This window comes from Daktulosphaira vitifoliae, unplaced genomic scaffold (genome assembly GCF_025091365.1).
Source record: "Daktulosphaira vitifoliae isolate Bord-2020 unplaced genomic scaffold, ASM2509136v1 Scaffold_3, whole genome shotgun sequence".
In the NCBI taxonomy this organism is placed as follows: Eukaryota; Metazoa; Arthropoda; class Insecta; order Hemiptera; family Phylloxeridae; genus Daktulosphaira; species Daktulosphaira vitifoliae.
Window position 1 is genome coordinate 40,051,981 of NW_026099574.1, and position 7,126 is coordinate 40,059,106.

The 7,126-nt window shown below is 28.7% G+C and overlaps 1 long non-coding RNA gene across 1 annotated transcript; it reads left to right on the forward strand.

Moving 5' to 3' along the window:
* The first annotated feature begins 358 nt into the window (after positions 1–358).
* On the forward strand, positions 359–6,622 carry LOC126903215 (uncharacterized). The gene is made up of 8 exons (XR_007703446.1): positions 359–421; positions 2,030–2,059; positions 4,486–4,512; positions 4,845–4,871; positions 5,387–5,425; positions 5,905–6,035; positions 6,088–6,153; positions 6,591–6,622. It is a non-coding gene; the product is annotated as an uncharacterized LOC126903215 (long non-coding RNA).
* Positions 6,623–7,126: the final 504 nt, after the last annotated feature.

Sequence of the window (7,126 nt, forward strand, 5' to 3'; positions counted from 1 at the left end):
TTTTTATTTGTAAGTTATTGTATAATTATTATATGACAATATGATTATCATATCATATCTTACACTAAATACAAACAAATTTATCATTCCTATGATGGATGATAAGAATTTATTTTAAAATATTTTATATTAATAATTTCCATATTTTGTTTGAAATTTAGTTAACACTCTTATAGTTGGACCTTCAGTATTTAATACCTATTAAAGTATAGTGTTTCTCTTATAACACGCTGTACATTATTTATTCATGTGTACCACATGTACATAAAAATACACATACACATGAATAAATATAATATTACAGCTGATAATAGAAGTATTTAGTACTATATTTTTGGAATATTGTATATTTATATAACTCTAACAACTTTTAATTTCTAATTTAATCATAATTATTAGTATCAAAATTTGCAGTATTCAGGTAATGAAAATATTATATTAACATAGTAATATATTATAATCATATTAGTTTGGTATTAATTAAAATTAAAAATATTAATTAAAAATTAAAATTACATAAAATATACAATAAAAATGTAGTGTTTTATTTAAATTTGGAAGTGATACAGTCAGAATGTCACTTAAAACATAAATTGTTATTTATTAATATTTTTATAGCAATATATAATTACTTTCTTTTTTACTCTCGTCATAATTGAATCCAAGATTAGTGTAATAGATTGTAATAATTTTATCGACACTATTCAGAATAGTTTCATGTAAAAAAACAAAATATGTGAATTCTTCTTTGGATTTCTCATCTACTATTTTACTTAATATTTCACCATACTGAAACTGTAATTTATATACTATTAAATCAAGAGAATCATTAAAAACGTCTTCAAGTTTACAATAGGGCAATATTATTTTTTTTAAAACTGTACTTAAATATTTATTTAACAATCCGTCAAATATAATGAATATAAACTTCAAATTAACACAATTTAACGCTTGTTTGACTTCTTTTTTATTATATCTTGACTTAAACTCAGACAATATTTTAATAAGGTCATTCGTTACTGATGTTTTATGATTTCGTATAATTTTGTTCATAAATTCTAATGCGCTATGAAAGAGTGTTAATACCCTCTTTACTTCTTCAAAAGTTAATATAAATTTTTTCAAACGTTCATTTTGAGTCTCGTTATAATTCTCACCATTGTACCATTCTTTGATCATAATAGTTAACATGCTACTAATCCAGTGTACAATTTTTGCGTACTCATAAGTTAACAATTGCGAACCTACTGTTATTTGGTTTTTTACATTTCCTTCGGTAGCAATATTCTTACTGGAAGAACCAGTTATGAGTAAATTTTCTGTTACAAAGGATGTATTAATATCTTCATCATACCACTTGTATGCGTGTTCGAATGTCCATTTTTCTGACTTAAGAAATGAATTCAATATTTTAATAGCCATCTCATTGTTACACGATGTCAATAAAAATATATCGAACAAGATGAACGATAATGCTGCAATAGTGAACGATTTCATATTATTCGTAAAAACAATTAACAAAGTTCAATAGTAAAATTTTTATTTTTCTTATAGAACTATTAAAAATCAAACTATTTAACTGTTTTGAACTGTAAATAAGAGTTTTATAATCTTTAATTATATATCATTTGACTTCACTTTAATGTATTTGCTATAGTTAATAAATTTATATGATTTATTTTTTTGTTTATGTTCATTTTAACATTGAGTATTTTTTTATCAATCTAAATAAAAAAATTCATTGCATTGCCTATTTACTACATTTGAATAATGTAATGATATTTACTTATTATTCTAAATTATCTAAGTGTATCTAATAATAATACATATTGACCTTGCTATACTTTTATTGATATTATGTATAAGATATAATTCTTTTGTTCTCATGAAGAGTACGAATTTTAATAAAATTAAATTTTCTATGTGCGGTTATTTTTTTAAAAATAGCTATAGAAATCGTTTATTACGTGGTTTAATTTTTTTGAACACTTGACGATTTTGATATTTAATGTAGTGCGTCTTTTTTTAGAACTGCTAATAAGCCATTTTTTTCTGCCAAGTAAGTTTTTAGTTTATCTAATTTATTTAATTATCTGCCTTAATCTTTTTTAAATAATGATAAGCTTATTTTTTGTATAAGTTGGGATTAGGGACTAAACCTAAATTAAAAAGTTTCCAAAACCTGAAACCCTTAAAAACCGTGTCCGGTTTTACTGTCAATTATTTTTTATTACAGTCTTCATATTGTAGTTGCCTACTTGCCATTGTGAACGGCGAAATGCCGAATATTGACCACCATGGAGTGTACATTAGAACGGCTGGTTGATCGCACAACTATCGGTGCTCAAACTTCGTTCCATCCTTTGCCCGATATCGCTCAAACAACCGACGATTTTAATGCGAAATCAGGAGACGGTTGTCTATCTACAAATTGGTTAGACAATTTGGATTCTACGCCTGCACTACACAAATGGTCCGCTTTAGATATGTTGAAAATGCTCACATTTCAAATGAGATTTAATCGATTGGAAATGCTTTGAATCGGCGTACTCAACATTTTTATTGAAGAACACTCTTACGCATCACAAATATGCAAAAATACGTTCAGCTGAAAGAAGAATCCGTTGTCGCATATTGTCATGTGAAAGTTCGTGAGTCTCTGAACTTAGGATTTTTGATATCAAAGGGAACATTATATTTGGTCTCGTGCGTAGAGACTTGGCTAGAGCACTGATAACAGCAAATCATGGTACTTACCATCTTCTAAAAGACGTGCAATTGTTCCAGTGCGTTGATCCAACCGTTTCACGGTACATCGGCCTTTATGACGTTCTAGTACTAACTAGTGACCTACAAATACGCCGTCGTACGATCCCGTTCATCAGAAGACGGCCGGCAGTTAATCGTAGTAACCTGCATTTAACTAGAATTGCCAGTGATTGTCCAGAAAGCCGTCGCTAAAACACATGGTACCGTAAATTAGAAATTATGTAGGCACTACCGCCAGTCCGTCGACAGCGCTAAACGCATAGCTGAATAATGTAAACACGGTTGGGTTGGAACCAGTAACGACTGATAACATTATTCACGATAAAAGTGTCAAGATCAATGACAGTTTTCCGTGAAAGCTCAGCAACACAGCACAGTGTAATTTGGATGGCCGACACGTCTCTAATTTGTGGTTTTGGCGCGTATGCCATTACTTCCGTTATCGGTAAGACGTCTCAATATGCAATCTTTTTAATTATTCGTAGCAACTAACCAGTTGTTGGTGCGTCCAGTTAATTACCCGCCTCTATAGTGAAGACGTCGCCCTGTGTGCTCCGTCTGACGGTCGACGACATTCGACGTCCGGATGCTCCTAATTCGGACGAACAGATTGAACTTTTATCAATATCAAATGAATTTTGTGAGTATTTTGTGCTTTCATTGAGAGAACTTTGATGCACAAACAAATGGATATTGTATTAAAGGATAACGCCAAGTAATTTGCTGCAAAACCGTATCGTACTACTAGCGGCCAGCGCGAAGATATTCGTTTAGTCTTGGCGCGATCATGGAATTGTGGAGGACCCTAACTAACCTAATTCTTTATCCGTTCTACTCGTGCCTAAAAGTAATGATGAGTACAGCCTAACCGTCGATTATCGCCATTTAAACAAAAATACTGTCCGTCAACCATGTCCTCTGTCCAGCGTGGACGACATACTGGACGACATTTTGTTGACTGTTATTTATTCGCTGTGTTGAATTTAGCTCACGGTATTTACAAATACCGTCAGCCAAATGTACCCGCCCTTTTATTACATATGGATGGGAGGGGGCAATTTATTTGTATGAATGTCTTAAAAATAATTGCTGTTTAGTTGATTAAATTGTATACTATTTTTGAATTTTATAGCGGTATTTTTTTTTATTTAACGATCACAATGTATTAAACTAAAATTAAAAATAAACTTACTTAAAGTAATAACCCATTTATATGAAATATTTTAACTCAGAAATATGGACTTAGAAAACAACTTTTGCATACTAGAAATTTATATCAAATTAACGCTTATTATTTATTGTTAATAAAGATGAAGAAATCGGTCCCAAAAATTTGCCCTTTATGCCAAAATAACTACTAAAATAAAAAGATATACTTAAGTTGTGTCAATTTTTGTTTTCATTTTCATTTTTTCTTTGCAATAACATTTTAAACAATCTACCAAAAATTCTCCTAGATATACCACATCTATCTGATTATTTTTAAACATTTTAACATTATTAAAATTTCAATGAATGCATGATAAATATCAAAAAAATTTTAACGTTTTTGAAATTACTACAAAACTCTTTTAAAAATTAATTACTGATTTATATAGATATAAATTCATATTACCTAGATGTGGTGCACCTAGATTTTTTAAGTTATTTATCATAAAGTTATTTAAGTATTACATATACATTGAAATTGTTTTGTAAATTTTTATCACTTTTTAGCTTTGGATAGTATTAATAATTATCCAGGTAAATATTTAAATTATAATTATTAACGCGTAATTGGATGTAATGAAGTTTTCAATGGTAAACTTAGCCAAGAATGGAATTTTTTGGGGGACAGAATTTATGCTAATTATTCCTCCATTTGAAGAGGACATAAAAATGAATTTGATTTATCTACACCAAAATATGTAATAAAAATTAAACAATTATTATCCAAAAAAATTGAATAGTTAAATTTTTACTTAAGTTTATTCTTGGTTTAACAACTTCAAGTGAAGTTTTTTAAGAATACATACCTCATAATCTCTTATTAATTATTCTGAATCAAATATAATTAATTTTTTATATTTCTATAGTATTGGCAGATATTTCTAAGATACAAGGTAAATATTCTATTCTATTATTGTTTAGTAAAATATTGTCATTATGAGTTATATTTCTTAGACTAATATATTCAGTAAATTTATGGGTTTTGAAAAACAAAAATTGCTGATAACTAATCCTGGTCTAATTGTTAACCAATATGCCAACTTTTTGTTGTCTATTCTTTACAACCTTACAATGATTTGACAGAATTTTTACACCGATTGTAGACTTAATGCGATCTCATTATGGCAGAGAGAACCTTTAAGGGTTACCTCCTACTGATGCATGTTACTGTTAAAGTTTGCCTATGGTCACTCATTCGGAAACTAACATCAAACAGAGTAGTTGAATATTAACACTAAAGAGGCGACTGAATAATTCACTGACCAAACTATACTACGGAAAATGTTATCGACTAATTAAAAATGATAAATATTTAATGATTAATATAAAACTAAACGTTATTCATTAAGAAAATAGTACATGGTTGATATTTATTTACTGAAATTAAAAAATTATATTTAAATTTTAGAATCACGTCTAAGAGAATCCAAAAAAAACTTATTCATAAGTAAATATTCCTTGAAAAAATTTTATTATTAAAAAAAGTTGAGTATAATACATTTTTTTCATAGGCCTCTTTATAATATGTACTTAATTATATTTTTAAGTGCTATAATAAACTTTGATTAATAAATGCAATGCCTTTGAGCTTTAGAAGAACTTATGATTGTCCTAATATTACTTTCTGGTAGTAAAATTAATTAAATAAATTAAAATTAATTGTATCATTTAAAAAAAACATTATTTATACAGTGTTGATGTTTTGATAAATCGAATAACTTATGAACTGGCAAATAATTTGTATTACTTATTTTTTTATAATTATTACAGTTTTGGACTATATTAAACACGTATTTTTCATTATTTGTGTGTAATTTTTTTTCAAAACTTCAATTAAGTAATTTTTTTATCCTTTTTCTTAAAAATATCATGATGGGTTGATAGTATATTTTGGATAACACGCAGAGTGGAAAATGTATGTTTCAGAAAAATATACACGTACAAGCTATACCCACCAGACATCAGTTTGGGTCTTAAAATACGATCCGTTATAAAGATATAATATATAGAACAAGGAATGAGAAAAAAATGTTCAATATTTTATTTTCCAATCATAAGTACTAATAGTTTTCTTGTTTTCGACTTAGAGTTCATATTATTTTGTTTCAGATACTATTTATAATACAATATTTATTCAAGAGAGACTTTTGCGTCGAGTATTATTACATTCTGAAGGTAAACATTTTTTTTTAAAAATTGTTGTCATGTAGAGTCTTCTTCTTTTTTCTCGCCTTAAATCCAACTGCTTGGGGTCGGCCACCCTTATCTTAAACTTCCACTTAATACGATTTCTCACATCAGTCGTCCTCATATGGTTGGGTTGGCTATATATATATATAACATCTACCTCTTCTTCCTTCAACATTTATTTCTATAAATGATCTTTTAGCTCCGATTCCTCTCTCCATCTAAGTCTATTTTCTCTCATCCTATCCACCATTGATGATACGCTGTACACGCTATATATTCGTTCCTTATCTTATCTTTTATAATTACTCCACTCATCTATCTAAGCATTCTCATTCTCTCTACTTCAACAACCACAAAATTTAATTTTCACTATAAATTATTATATAGTACATTAGATATAATGTATTATCTTATATTTTCAGACGAAGTAATAAAAAGTTTCAATAATAACAAAGAAAGTAAGATGTATTATTAATCATATTTAAAAGTTAAAAAATTACGTATTTACGATTGAAAATAACCTCGGGGAATCGTGGACGCAGTCAGAATAACCTTCACGTTCGATGGCACTTGTCGAGCCTTTATCGGTCTTGGCGATCCAAAATGCCTTCACTGGGACGATTGAGCCTAAGTTTCGACATCGCATCGATAAACCCATTTTTCATCACCTGTTATAACACATTTTAGTAATTCTGCATCGTCGTTGACTTTATTAAGTGACTCCTGAGTAACCTCCATTCGCCGTGTTTTTATTCAAAATTCAACAATTTTGGAACAAATTTTGCTGCTACGCGTATCATACTTAAATGATTCAAAAAAATTTCATGACATGAGCCAATCGATATTTTAACATCATCAGCGACTTCTCTGATTGTGATTCGGCGATCTTTCATAACCATTTCTTTCAATATTCCCACATTTTCGTCGGTTGTTGATGTGCTGCAACGTTCGTTATCTT